This window comes from Caretta caretta, chromosome 9 (assembly GCF_965140235.1).
Source record: "Caretta caretta isolate rCarCar2 chromosome 9, rCarCar1.hap1, whole genome shotgun sequence".
NCBI lineage: Eukaryota > Metazoa > Chordata > Testudines > Cheloniidae > Caretta > Caretta caretta.
The window spans coordinates 51,946,216-51,958,811 of record NC_134214.1 but is presented as its reverse complement, the minus strand read 5'-3'; positions in this window follow the sequence as shown (position 1 = coordinate 51,958,811).

Here is a 12,596-nt window from a genome sequence, read left to right as displayed (position 1 = left end):
TCTCTCTTCTCCCCAGGCTACCCTCTTTGGTGACTTTTGCAGGCCTAGGACTGTACCATGGTAGCATGTGTTTGTCTCCTCTTCCCCTTACATCACTTTTTATCTTTTTAGTTTGTTGACACTTGTATTCACATGGGGCCTAAGCTTCATTAACCCCATCCTCCTGGCTTTCTGTTTTGATGGCTGGATGGGGCGGGGTCGCAGAAGAGCTGCTTGTTACCTATGCTTATTACACCTGCAGAGAAATGTCCTGCAGCATGGACAAATTCCTCCACCAGTTATAGCTAACCCATTTGTACTGGTGTCTTGAAACATACAAGGCCTAAATAGTCCCACTACATGTACAAATATTCTGTCTCATTAGAAAAAGACTGAGCTCAGACATTACTTTCCAACCCATGTAAACACCGTGTGGTTCACTCTCCCCCTCTAGTGGTTAGACCATGTATAGAGGTTGATGAGTCCATGGCAGTCTTTGAGCTAACAATCTGGGTTCCATAAAGACAAATGCTTTTAGATATTAGGTTCAATTCCCCCTGCTGCCAGACCATCCAGGGGTGTCATGTTATTCAGCATTACAACAAACATATCTACTTGATCCTGAAACCACTAATATAAAGAAAAAGAGAGGCTATGTGTGTATGTGGGAAGTAATATCCAATACTTTCTCCTCCAACTGCAGCAGGGTGTCACAAGAAGCACTGAGTCAGTATTTCCTAGCTGTGTTTGGCTATACTCATAGCCAAATGGTTTATCTTGCCAAGGCGGAAATCCGGTTCGTTTGCCAAGATTGATGTAAAGATTTATCAGAAATGGCAGCCTGTAAGATAACTCACATATAAACAACAGCAAGAACTTTTAAAATGTCATGACCGAGGTCTTTACATTTCTTAGCTGAAAACTAATCATTGCCTTTCTTTGTGTAACGTTGAAAAACTGTACTTAACATACAAGCATGGCTGATAAGCAATACACTGGCTGGCTTATTATAATCTTCTAACCTCTTCCCCTCTGTTCTTTTCATTTTCTTTTGTTCTCCATTCACTTTTGCTTCTGTGCTGAAGACTCTGTGGTAGATACATGGCACTCTCTTGTTCTCTTCTAGACCTTTGTCTTTCTATCCATCTTTTTTTCTATAACAGGGAGACACAGGAAAGATATAGCAACTTAGGACACAGGAGTGGAAGGGATCTCCTGGGTCATTCAGTTCAACCTCCTATTGCAGGCAACCCCTAATTTGCTCTGTCTCTTTGATTGTCTTGTGTGACTTTATACCCTATAAAAATGTGAAAAATGTAATTTAGAAAATCCCCAACTAAAGATAGGTTGGTCGTGGACTGTGAAGGTGCAGTCTGAGCATTTGATGAGAAATTCGGAGTCGGAGAAAGCTTTACAGATCTGCCAAGTGCCTGGACAGGCAATCTTACAGATGTAAAGATGGTAGCCAATATGCTCTGTGTGAGGTTATTGCTCAGCAAGATGTGGAAAAAAAACCTGCCTAATGAGAATAGTCAGTGCAAGGAATGGCACCAAAACCTTATAACAGGGCAGGAGTCTAGACATGTGTGTGAATCGAAGAAGTGAACTTTCAGATAGTTGCTGACTGGCAATGGGGAAAAACAGCAGCAGGAGGTATCATTGCCTAGGGTTTAAAGCAGAGGGGCTGAGAGAGAGAGGAGACTTGACATTCTCTTAAGCAAAGTAGATCTATACGTACTATCAGGTGGGTGCACAACTGTTGAAAGACTGTATTCAAAGAGTAGGTACCAATGGTTTGCAGTCAAACTGGCAGGGCGTATCTAGTGGAGTCCCACAGGAGTCAGTGCTGGGTCTGGTACTATTCAATATTTTCATTAATGACTTGGATAATGGAGTGGAGAGTATGCGTATAAACTGTGCAGACAACAGCAAGCTGGAAGGGGTTGCAATTACGTTGGAGGACAGGATTAGAAGTCGAAGGACCTTGATTAATCGGAAAACAGGTCTGAATTCAACAAAATGAGACTTAAAGCAAATAAGTGTAAAGTATTTCACTTAAAAAGGACAAATCAAGTGTACATCTACAAAATGGGGAGTAACTAGCTAGGCGGTAGTACTGCTGAAAGGGATCTGGGGGTGATAGAGGAGTATGTATCCAATTCTGGGGACCACATTTTAGAAAAGATGCGGTCAAATTGGAGCGAGTGAAGAGGAGAGCAACAGAAAGATCAAAGCTTTGAACTAAGAGGAAAGGTTAAAAAAAGAAAAAAAAACTTGGCCATGTTGAGTCTTGAGAAACAAAGACTGAGGGGGGACCTGATAAGAGCAGTAATGAGCTGCCAAAATCTTAACAACCAGTTCCTTCCTCACCCCACGAGGGGGTCGTGGCCCACCCCTGCCCCCCCGGGGACTCTTTCCCCATCCAACCCCCCCAAATTCCTTGAAGCCTCCCCGTCCCCTGTCCCCCCGGGAGATTTAGGTTAGACATTATGAAAAACTTTCTAACTCTAAGGGTAGTTAAACTCTGGAACAGGCTTCCAAGGGAGGTTATGGAATCCCCGTCATTGTGGGTTTTTAAGGACAGGCTGAACAAACAACTATGAGGGATCATCTACTTTTATTTGGTCCTGTCACAGTGCAGGGGGCTGGACTTGATGATTTCTCAAGGCCCCTTCCAGCCCTACATTTCTATTATTCTATTCCCAATACTGCCCTTTATTTGCAATATAATGAGGGCAGTTTACTTAATCTCTCTGGGGCTCAGTTCCCCATCTAAACAGTGGGGATTACAACACATATCACCAATGGCCCACAAAATGCATATAAAGGGGACACCGGTGCATAGCTGTGGTGCATCAAGGCAAAAGTAACCTCCATTAGTGAAAAAGACCAATGTCCCACTACTGTGCTGTACAACAGCCACAACAGACCCAATCTCAGTTTAAGGCATAAGGAATGGAAAGTAAATATGCCTTGTGACTGTCCTAGGGGACAGAACACCTTTTCTTACGACTGGAATCAAGCCATTAGGACTGAAATCTATGTTCTTATAGCAGGAGACGTGACAGAAAATATCACAGCCTTTGTGGCAAAATACGTGGCAGTGTTTACAAGAGGAAAGATATTAATAATTGATAAAATAACTGGAAAGAAAGAAGTATAATCTGTCATAAATGTCTTCAGGAAAGTAAGTGTGTCTTTCAGAGCAGACTACAAAGAGAACGGCACGTCTATGGATGAAAATGAAAGGGCTAAGGAACCTGCCAATGAGCGCCTGGGTACCCTACCCAACCCTACCTAACAGAAACAGGGTGCAAGTTTCAAACGTACTCAGCAATGGCTATACTCTGCGGTCGGGGGCAAAACTCCCATTAACTTCAATGGGAACAAGGTTAGATCAAGGCTGGGACCTTTTGAAAGTCCCACCCTGCAGCATGATAGGAGAAAACCAGTGAGATCTCTGTGCTTGTGCTAGGATCCCAAGGAACCAGATGCCAGCATTATAAGGGAATGTCGTCATATGCCAATCAGATATGAACACCTAGAAGAGATGGCAGGTGCCACATTTTTCTCCATTCTGGATGCATTGTGTGTTATTTATTTATTTATTTATCTATTATTTATTGTTGGTGAATTTCCTCTGCTAAGCAGAACACAGGAACGTTCACTCCTATTTTATGAATTAGCTTCACACAATGTATTCCCTACAACCCTGCGGGAACTCTTGGGTGATATTGGAAGTGTCTGATAATCCAGAGAGGATACTCTCATCTGTGAGAAGAGGAAGATCATATATTTGTCATGGACTGACCGCTGCCTCCTTCAGTTTGATGTTTGTGTGCATGTCTCCCATTGGGATACGAGACCCATTTTACTGGCCCATCCTCAGAGGCTGATGAATCCAGATAGCTTTCAGAGGCTCAGAAAAGGATTACTGTACACAGGACACTATGTGGTTAAATTCCTGAACTGAAACTGATCAGTTACAACATGAAGAGTGTTTGAAATCTTCTTCCATGGCTGTGCTAGACATAAAGGAGAGGCTCTTTGCTTCTTCTGTAACATCCATGACTTCCCAGGCTGTGACCTGCTCAAGCTGGCAAAGCCTCACTCCATTGTGTAGCAGATACGAGCGCTCCCTTCTGTGAGCTCATTTTTATTTTTTTGGTTGAGGTCATTCAGACTTGAATGAAGCTCTCAGCGTCTGCGGGTTCAGAGCAGTTCTAGAGGCAGTTAATGCAGGGTCTTCTCTGCTTGTATTTTGGCCAGTGAGATTCTGCAATGGGGAACTTCAGGTTTTCACATACAAGCCAGAGCCATGTTGCTGTAGCTGACCAGGTCATGGGCAGTCAGGTCTAGTGATGGAAGTGAGAGTGTGGCTTACCAACTAGAGCTGGGTCCAGGGTGGGCAGAGTCTAGGAAATGAGCTGAGGGTTAGTACCGGAGGGACCCAGAAGCCAAATGCCAGAGCTGGAAGGTAAACCAGAGTCATAAGCCAGAGGCAGAACCAGAGACTGAGGCTAGAAGTCTGAAGATGGAGAGGAGCAGGAAGTGGAACAAGGGAAAGCACAGCTGCTGGCATGCTGTGCATAGAACAGCCACTGATCTGTGTGGTGGCCAGGCTTGTAGGCAGGGCTGCTAAATCAGAAGACGATCAGGCACTGTGGCCACTCCATCAGTCCCAAGGCCTTGCAGCTGGGCTCGTTGGTTGCCTAGCAGCAAAATTAGTCAGGGAGCAGGCCAGCAGCTGGTCCTAGCTGGTCTGGTCCCTGTCAGCACCCCTTTCGGGGTCACCTCCCAGAAGACCTCAGGCTGGGTTTCTCAGGGTAGGCCCAGTGGAAGGCATACAGGAGGTCATATCAGATTAATCTGCCTTCTTGGGGCACTGAAGAATTTATCTGTGAACTCACTTGTATGACGAACTATGGACGTAGCTGTGATCATGGCAGTGTATTAAATAGAATTCAATCTGCTGTGACCACAAAGGATTTGGCTTTACTTGACACAGGACCAGTGGTCTCTGTCTCATCCAAAATCCATTGAAATCAGCAAGAGTCTTTCCATTGTCTGCAGTGGGCTATGGATGTAGTAGACTTTGGCTATAGAGGTCTCTAGTCCTTCTGATTGATTGAGTCCATAACAACATTGAAATTCTACAAACAAGCAACTCATGAGTGTGGGTTTTTTTTAGGCATGATATTCTGCAAACTTTGCAAATAATTTCACCTACAGCTTGAGACCAAACATTCGAATATCTAGTCAGATAGGGAAGAGTTTCCTTAGAATCATAGATTATCAGGGTTGGAAGGGACCTCAGGAGGTCATCTAGTCCAACCCCCTGCTCAAAGCAGGACCAATCCCCAACTAAATCATCCCAACTAGGGCTTTGTCAAGCCTGACCTTAAAAACCTCTAAGGAAGGAGATTCCACCACCTTCCTAGGTAACCTATTTCAGTTCTTCACCACCCTCCCAGTGAAAATGTTTTTCCTAATATCCAACCTAAACCTCCCCCACTGCAACTTGAGACCATTACTCCTCGTTCTGTCATCCGCTACCACTGAGAACAGTGTAGATCCATCCTCTTTGGAACCCCCTTTCAGGTAGTTGAAAGCAGCTATCAAATCCCCCCTCATTCTTCTCTTACGCAGACTAAACAATCCCAGTTCCCACAGCCTCTCCTCATAAGTCATGTGCTCAAGCCCCCTAATCATTTTTGTTGCCCTCCGCTGGACTCTTTCCAATTTTTCCACATCCTTCTTGTTGTACGGGGCCCAAAACTGGACACAGTATGCCAGATGAAGCTTCACCAATGCCGAATAGAGGGGAATGATCACGTCCCTCCATCCGCTGGCAATGCTCCTACTTATACAGCCGCAAATGTTATTAGCCTTCTTGGCAACAAAGGCACACTGTTGTATGTAAGAAAGGGAATGTAAGAATGTAAGAAAGGGATGGGAAAATGTATGAAAGAATGTAAGAAAGGGATGGGGAAAAGGGCATAGAAAGAGATTCCATCTGCAGCCTTTGCTATGGCACTCCATTGCATGGCTAGCTTGGTACCCATGCTGCTAGAAGGTTTTTAACATCTGGTCCCTTCTTATGGTCCTTTCTTCCATTTTCCAGTACTCATAAAGTGGTTGAAATGTATCATCTTAGAAAGGAATATGACGGTCTTCAGATCCATATGTTCACAGAGAACAAATCGGACAACTGAATGTTATGATAATTATTGACATCCTCAAATCAAGTTCCTTTTATTTTTACAGAACTCTCCCAAGGACACCCAGTAACATCCTGACCATCAACCCAAAGAGCCTGATGTTTGAAATAGTCAAAGCTGAGTTGGTAAGTACTTTTATCTTAATCTGTAGAAGAGGAACTGTAAATGAATCAACACTTCCTTTAGTTTCTTGATTCGTCTAGGAATGGACGAATTGTTGTATTACTGCATTACTAATGTATCCCGTACGTCAGTGGTTTTCAACCTTTTTTGATTTGCTGACCCCTAAAAAATTTCAAATGGAGGTGTGGACCCCTTTGGAAATCTTAGACATAGTCTGCAGGCCCCCAGAGTTCTGCAGACCACATATTGAAAACTACTGCTGTAGGTGCATGCGGAGACCTGACTTAAAATACTTTTTAAACAGTTTACATTACATTACTCCCTACTTACTTCCACTGTAACCTAGAGGACATACCATGGAGGTGACAAGATTCAAGTTTATATGCCTTATTGATGTTTATATATCGGGATGCTCCTTCCATGTTCATATTGGAGCTAGACATGCCTGTTTTTAGGGCCAGCTGTAAGTAAAACAGGTCAAAATTCCAAATTTCAAGTCTGTAGGAAGTTTTGACATTTCAGAATTTGCTTTCGTGCCAAATTGGAATGAAAACATATATTTTCTAACTGTCCCGTGAATCAGAAATTTTAAAAAAATTCATTATTGGAAAATTTTAATTTCAGAATTCTAAAATGTTATTTTTAATTTTATTTTTTCTATGTTCTTTCATAACATTTCACTTCCACTGCAGAAAGCCATAATGTGACATGATTTAGTAGTTGAAAGATATTATTTTTATTTTATAAGTCATTAAGGGCAGCTGTTACTTAGTACTGATTGAAATATTTTATCTTCTTTTTTATTTTTATTCCCTTTTGTGTTGTATGACACAAATTGACACTATATTACACACTACCATCTCTACTGACATGTTGTGAAATAATGTAAAAATAATGAAATATGAAGCAAAATTTTGGAATTCCCTGAAATGAAAATTTTCTGAAATGAACTTTTATTCTTCATTTTGCAAGATATTTTTTCCACAGGAATGATCATCAAAATTGACACATTTTTCAAAATGTTTCAATTTTGACATAAATGGTATTATTGGTCAAAAAAGAAATCCCAAGCAACTCTAGCTATGAGTCTCAACTCTAAAGGCCTTCATGGGGACAGACAACCAGTTCTTTTCAGCCATGCCTGCCACTGTGAGTGGCTTTCAGAGCACACTCACCTCTCAGGAGACTGGATCATAAGGCTATATACCTGTATCTGAGTAAATAGCTAAAAATGTGCAGTCACACAGAAAGATGACTTTGTGTTTAGGACACCAAACTGGGACTTGGAACTTCTGGGATCAGGTCCTTGTTCTTTATGATAGGCTGAGTTTTTACCAGGTCCCATGTGAGCGTTTTCAGAGTCTCTCTTCCCCTTCCAAAGTCCTTTCCCACTTGGGAACATCACTTCAGTCTGTCTGGAGTCACAAGCTGGGGGTTCTTCCAATTAAAGGCGGTGTTCAGTCTCTAGGTTTTCCTTTAAAAGAATGAATGGGGATGTGGCTTGTATATGGTGGTTAGATATGGCTAAACTCTGACTCAGAGTTTATCTTCAACCCCTACCAGCAGCGATCAGCTTGTAACTGGTCTGGTGAGTCCTTATGGGTGGCGGAGGTTTACAAGCTGTCTTCTTCCTGGTGACTCAGTTGCAAGAGTCAGCTAATCCTGGGGTGCAATAGTTTTCCTCCTGGTTGCTTCCCCTTCCTGTTACAACTTCTCCATTTTAAGCTTGCTTCCTCCTAGTGGAGCAGGCTCTGCAGGTGCACCTATTTAATACCAGATGAGCCTAGAGAAGTGCTTAGTCTTCTCCTGATTAGGATGGAGATGTGCCTCATCAGTTTGCTACAGACACGTGTGACATTGCATCCCTGAGTCTCTCTGGGCTCCAGTTCCCCATCTGTAAAATGGGTATGATAACATCATTCCCTATCTGTTAGACTATAAGCTCTTTGGTGCAGAGACTATGTCTTACTATATATGTGTACAGCTTTTAGCACAATGTGGCCATGATCTTACGTTTTATGGTCTGCAATAATAGTGATGAAAAAGACTCAGGGATAGAATATAAAAACATTAAGAATGGCCATACTGGCTCAAACCAATGGTCCATCTAGCCTATTATGTTATGTCTGCCAGTGGCCAGTGCCAGATGCTTCAGAGGGAATAAACAGAACAGGACAATTTTGAGTGATCCAGTCTCTGTCATCCAGTCCCACCATGTGGCAGTCAGAGGCTTAGGGACACCCAGAGCATGGAGTGGGATCCTTGACCATCTTGTCTGATAGTCATTGGTGGACCTAACCTCCATGAAGTTACATAATTCTTTTTAAAATCTCTTATGCAACATCCCCTGGCAACGATTGTGTGTTGAGTGAAGAAGTACATTCTTTTGTTTGTTTTAAATCTGCTGCCTATTAATTTAATTGGGTGACTCCTAGTTCTTGTGTTACATGATGGGGTACATAGCACTTCTCTGTTCACTTTCTCCACACCAGCCATTGTTTAATAGAGCTCTATCATATCCCCCCTTAGTTGTCTCTTTTCTGAACTGAACAGTCAGAGTCTTGTTAATCTCTCCTCATATGGAAGCTGTTCTATACCCTTAATATTTTTTGTTGCCCTTTTCTGTACCATTTCCAATTCTAATATATCTTATTTTAGATAGGGTGACTGGAACTGCACATGGTATTCAAGGTGTGGGAGTACCATTCATGTAGATAGTGGCATTACGATATTTTCTGTTTTAATATCTATCTTTTTCCTGATGTTTCCTAACATTCTGTTAGATTTTTGACTTCTGCTGCACATTGAATGGATTTTTTCAGAGAACTATCCACAATGACTTACAGTGTTTACCTGTGGGGCACCACAGAGCCCATTGGCCAGACACACAAGTGAAAAATACAAATCTATTCTTTTTTGAGCAACATACAAAAGTAATAAAAGGGCATCACTTGTGAAAACATAAGTAGAATCCTTTTGGTTTTAAGAATATTACAAAGAATCTATCATTGTTAGCCTGAGTGTCCCTTTAAACAATCTCTTGCTTGCTTATTTGCAATTGAAAGTGTTTTAAGTCTCTTAAAATTCTCTTTATCTGCAGGAAGACAAAATGCGAGGAAAAGAAAAGAACCAAAGGAAGCACATTTTTGGTGGTAGGTTAGTGAAGCTCCTGTTTACATTTATGAAACAGCTGCCTTTTTAAAAGATTTTTATGACCATACAAGAATATGCACATTTAAAAAAAGAACAGAATGGAGCAAGGGCCAGCTTTTGAAAGGTATTTAGATATCTAAAGATGCAGGTAGGTGCCTAGTGGATGCCTGCGTGTTTTTGAAAATCCCATCAAACACCCATTGGTATCTTTAGGCACCTAAATACCTTTGAAAATCTGGGCCCAAGTCTATACAAAAGGACTTTGCTTAGTATGAGTAAATTTTAATGGATAGGGCCCATTAAAGGGGAAAATCTTGGCCTAAGAGTTTCAAAGCTATCTAAAGGGATTTAGATATTGGATTCCTATTAAGTTTAATGTGTGCATCCAGATCCCTTCTACAGCTTTGAAAATTGCAGCTTTAAATCTTCCATTAAGTTCAAACTCTGGGACATTGCACTGTAAGCGCATTGAGGGCAAGGACTGTCTTTTCATTCTGGGTTGTACAGAGCCTAGCACAATGGGATCCTGGTGCATGACTGGGGCCCCTAGGTGCTTCATAATCTAGACACTAAATAAAATAATAATCTTAGGGAAAATTAGGATGTAAACCATTTTTAAAAGGGAAAAGTATCATTTTAACCATAAGGTAGCCTTACCAATCGGTGTGAAATGAACAGGGGTAAAGAGGATGAATGAGAGAGAAATGAAAGAGAAGAGTGTGAGACACACAAGGGAAAACAGTGAGGGAGGAGAAAGAGGCAGTGAGATGGGGAGGAGTTGCTGAGTTGCAAGCCTGAGCATGGGCAGTGGGTACCATATGCTAGGGGGGGCTGTGCCTCCCCAACAGCCAGGCATGGCCTCGCCCATGCTCCACCCCCAGGTCCCCCTCCTGCTTCCTGCCCGCTCTCTGTACCTGCCCTCCCAGCACTCTGGAGCTTGGGGGATGGTGGTTAGCCTGGGGCAGGGGCTGGGGGCTGCAGTGGGGAGGGGCTTTGGGCTCCAGTGGGGGGTATTTGTGGAAGGGACGGGGCCTTGGGTGGAAGGAGTGGGGTTGGGGGCTAGCCTCCCCCAGCCTGCAGTTCACACGCCACCTATGAGCCTGAGAGATGTGGACTTACAATAAGACGTGGTGTTGAGGGCATGGGAATGTCTTGCGAAATCTAAAGACTCAGACAGCAGACTGCTGTTACCTCTGCTAGAGTGTTTGATCCTGCCCCAGTGAAATCAATGGGAGAGTAATTTTTTCCCACGGTGATCGTAGATGCTATCTTATTTCCATTCTGAGCCTGGGGGAGGATGTGGACCATTCCAGTAGGAAGAGCTGTGAGGGCAGTTTTTCCAGGTCCATTTATACAGGTTTCTCCTCACTGAGTCTGAGCAGGCAGAGTTTAACAGAAGGGTAGGGCTGAACAAACTGTTCATAGTGAATAATTCTTGCAACAGTTTGCCAATTGCCCATAAGCAGCATCTATGATCTTAAATCTATTCATGATTCAGAAGTATATGCTGCATGACTGGATGAGCGTAACCCTGAAAATCAGGTTTCTGGTGCAAATATCCACACTGAGTTCAAAATTCAATTAGCAGCCAGTCTAGCTACCACTGAAATTAGTGACAGTCTCCCGCAGAATTCAGTGGGGCTGGGTAAAATCCTTAAGGCAAATAACCCTGCTATTGTCTTTAAAAATTTTCATGAACATTCCTGCCAACAAATGTGTTTATGTCACATTCAATGTGTCAGTGAGTTTGCATTAGGGTGACCAGACAGCAAGTATGAAAAATCGGGATGGGGGTGGGGCAGGTAATAGGCGCCTATAGAAGAACATGCCCCAAATATCGGGACTGTCCCTATAAAATAGGGACATCTGGTCACCCTAGTTTGCCTAATATGTAGTGTGTTTGTGTAACATGCGGTGTGTTTGTGAAATGTGCAGTGTGTCAGTGTATTTGTGTAACATGCCCTGTGTTTGTGTCTCTTTATCCTGCAGGCTGAGCCCCAAGTGGATTCTGGTTCTGTTGTGGCAGCTCACTGGTGTGCTGCTGGCCATTCTTCTGGCTGCCACCCTAGTCACTCTCTTTGTCCTCTATACCTGCTTCTCAGATCACACAGTGACAGAGGCCTATCACCAACCACCGTGGCAGTTTCTGGACTATTACCTCTGGCCTTATATGAAGCTGCACAGTTCTGGCATGTTACCCAAGTAATCCCCGGGCTTCACAGAAGCTATTGACCAGTGCAAGTGTATTCACAGCAAAGCCTTGTCACTCTACAACCTCCAGGCATTTGAAACGGCTAGCTCCCTCAGATGCTTTGCGATCTGCAACGCCCAGAGCTCTAATTTTACACTGTCCATTCCGCAGTAATGAAGTGCACAAGAAATTCAAATGTCAAACTCCTGGGGCCCTGGGGCTCACCTATACATTCAGATGTTTAGAGAATCGCTGGAGTAGGAAGAACCTGTCATGTTAGGCCAACACTGTGCTCGATAAAAGCTATAATGGAATGTTTAATAAGAGATATAATCTGTTTCTATACATGCCCCCATATTATTCTACAAATGTATGCTCTACGCTCGGCAGACAGTACTGATGTTCATTGAGAAAAGACAGACATTAGCCACATTCCTCTCTGGTGTAACTCCACTGATTTCAGGGGCTGCATTCAGACCATCATATTTTTTTGCAGAATGAACTGGAAATTATGGGTCCAATCCTCAGGTCTGGCCAAGCTAGGACCAAGCCAGTTTTTTAAGCAGATTCCCATGTTGCCATTTTTACTGTGCTCTGGGGTGCACTGAGGTATTTCTGGGCACATATATACTCATTTGCGGTGTAAATGTAGTCAGTATAAATTAAACCCTCTTGGCATAATCCACATGCCATTGTTTATCCATTAAGAGCAGAATATCTAGATAACATATCATGGCAAGTGTTTGCACTGCTCTGTTCTGGCAGCATGAACAATGCTACATCCTCCATAAGCCATTTGAAACAGGAACCACATATTTCAGAAAGCAAACACAACAAGAGCTAGGCCACAGCATTAGGTTTCCAGGGGCATCGCAACCTGGGGTGCAACACAGCTATGGAGGAGTGGGGCTAGCGGAATGTATTTTTAT